Here is a 2,917-nt window from a genome sequence, read left to right as displayed (position 1 = left end):
CATAGAAAATCCAAACTCCTACCCATCTATATCCGCATGCAAGATTTTTTTCTCCCAAGTGTTTACTACTACGGAGTGGTTGAAGTTTGTGACATGTTTGCTGGGAGATAAGTACGTGCACCACATATTTGAGGGAAATGGGAAGGTAGAGAAAGTGACATGGGGTGATTCTTTTATCAATTCATCAGTGTAATGCGATAGTTCGGTATGTTGAGAAGATAATGAGAGAGTTGGAAGAAATCATTATTTTTAATGATACAAATTGTCAAATGCAATTACAAATGCAAAATGGAAATAGAAGTAGTTGAGACGAACACATATACATGACAAATGAAGGAAAACCTTTAGTCACGTGTTTGGATTCAAAAAGAAAATATGCCTTAGCAACCTTATTGTTGGATGGATGTCTGACCAGGACACCACCTTCCAAGATCTTTTCAGTACCACGCGATGCAGCAGAAATAAAGAAGAAACAAAACAAAAAAAAAAATAATCAAAATACGTGGATCAGCCACAAAAGGGCTCGCCTCCATGGGGCATGCAAACTTCACTATGAAAAAGAAAATTTTACAAGAGGAAACCTCACCCTCAACCCTTGTACACCCAATTCTCTCTCATCTGAAGTTCCCCTCACAAAAGCTCTCTCTCTCTTGGAAACCCCTCTGAACCCCTGAAGAGCCTGACGACCGCTGTCCAGGAGCCTCCTGCTCCTTCTCTCTCAGCGCTCTCGCCTCTCTCTTTCTTCAATCGGGTTCGTACGGCTCTGTACGGTGAGAAATCCGAACAACACCTCCTCTGTTCGTCACAGTACCCTTTTAAAGGGTTAAACCGAGTTTAAACTAGAGAGGGATTAGGAGTCCTAAACAAAGCCAAAAAACTCCCTGAACCGTCGGATCAAGACCGGGATCTCTTTGGGCCGTCGGATCGCGCTCCGGTCCACGGAATAGTGCCGTGGACCGTGAGAAACGCGTGGGAAACGTCCACGCGGTCCACAGGCCCCGCCGTGGACCGCCCGATCCACGGTGGACCGGGGCAAAGGGTCGCGGGCCTGGGTCGCGCGTCCCGCGCAGGCCTGGGTCGCGCGTCCCGCGTGGGCCTGGGTCGCGCATCCCGCGCAGGCCTGGGTCACTCGTCCCGCGTGGGCCTGGGCCTGGGTCGCGCGTCCAGCGCGGACCTGGGTCGTGCGTCCCACGCGCCGCCGCCTGCGGCCGCGCCGCTGCCGCCCGCCGCCGGTCACCGGCGGTCCTCCGCCACCTCGATTCTTGTGCCGACTTCAAAAGCTCGTTTCTCCTCCATCCAAGCTCCGTTTCAGGTGATCTTAGTCTCGTTGGACTCCGTTTTTCGCCGCGAACCTCACTATGGGCTCAATATGGGCTGAATCTCGAGGCGTCAAATCCTAACACTTATTATTTTCTCTACGGACATAAGGGGATGAGGATTTGTTTGATTCACGAAAAATGGAGAGGAAAAAGATAATTTCTGAAAAGTGAAGAAGATGTCTCTTATTTGATTAAAATTTTAAAAGAAGAGAGAATGAAAAAATCTCTTTATATATTTCATAGAAAATAAAAATCCATAAGGAAGATGGATTTTGAAATTTTTCATAGGATGAGAATTGATGATTTTTTTTCTTTCCAAAAATATCATTTTAAAATCCACGACTAACATTAGACAAAATATCAATGGATGGTTAGGATAAAATACTGAATAGTGATATAATGGTTAGGATAAAATATTGAATATTAATATAATATTAATATTATAATATTTATTATATTTTAATATTTATATTAATATTATATTATATTTATATCTATATCAATAAATTATTTATATTATTATATTGATATAATATTAATATTTTAGTATTATATTAATATAATAAAATATTATGATCTAATATTATATTATAATAATGATAATATTATTATCTATTTATATAAATATAATATTATTATTTATATAAAATTTAGGAGTAAAAATATATGGTCTTATATCTATTAAGAGTATAAGAGATATTATACATATTTTTTCTAAAAAATGGATGCTCAATCAAACATAAGCCACTCTATAATAAGTCAGTTTCCCACCATAAGCCAAACATGCCAAAATTTTATTCTCGAAAAATAACTTTTCAGCTGAAAGGAATAGTTCTTCCCGCGAACTTAACGAGTCCACGGAGATGCCAACAAGCTCCAATCTTTTTCTAATAACCACGAGCACAATAACCTTATCCATTAATCTAGTTGATCATTATAGATGAATCACTTTCAATAACTAGGTTAGTTATGTGGAGCGAGGAGAGAGCCGTATAAACACCTACCAAGCAACATGAAGTTCAATCAGCGGGACCAAGTGTTCATTCATCGGACAGCATCAGCAACTAAGGCCTCCTTTCTTCCTGTCCGGTTTTTGAATTTCCACCGCTGCATTTTATTGTAGCATTTTTCTCTTTTCAGCTAACCAAAAATTCACTTATCTAGTCCTTTGAGACCGCATACATTAGCACTTTAAGTTGTTTTTTTGGATGTAAAGAAGCTTGAATACCTTTGATAGCAAGTTAAGCTGAACTAAGGGCCATCCTTGACCTAACAGGATCTTTGTATCTCCCAAGCCAATTGTATCCCATCTTAGTTATACCTCTAATTTTTGCTTAGAATAGATTAGTGATGTTTGGGTTGGCCGTTACAATTGTAATTGATTAGATTGAATAGGAATTTTAAGACATAGAAGGTGTAGAACATTTTTGATAGATTGATAGCTATCAGGCTATGCCCTCAACCATTTATTATTTGATGCTGCATTTAAACTAAGTTACAATTTGGCAGAGTTGAAAAATATAATCATATGAAACATTTAAATGAATATGAATTGTTTATTTATTTATTTTCAAATTAGGTTTCGATTCTGGCCAGCT

This window comes from Elaeis guineensis, chromosome 2, assembly GCF_000442705.2.
Source record: "Elaeis guineensis isolate ETL-2024a chromosome 2, EG11, whole genome shotgun sequence".
NCBI lineage: Eukaryota > Viridiplantae > Streptophyta > Magnoliopsida > Arecales > Arecaceae > Elaeis > Elaeis guineensis.
Note: the sequence above shows the minus strand (reverse complement) of the source record.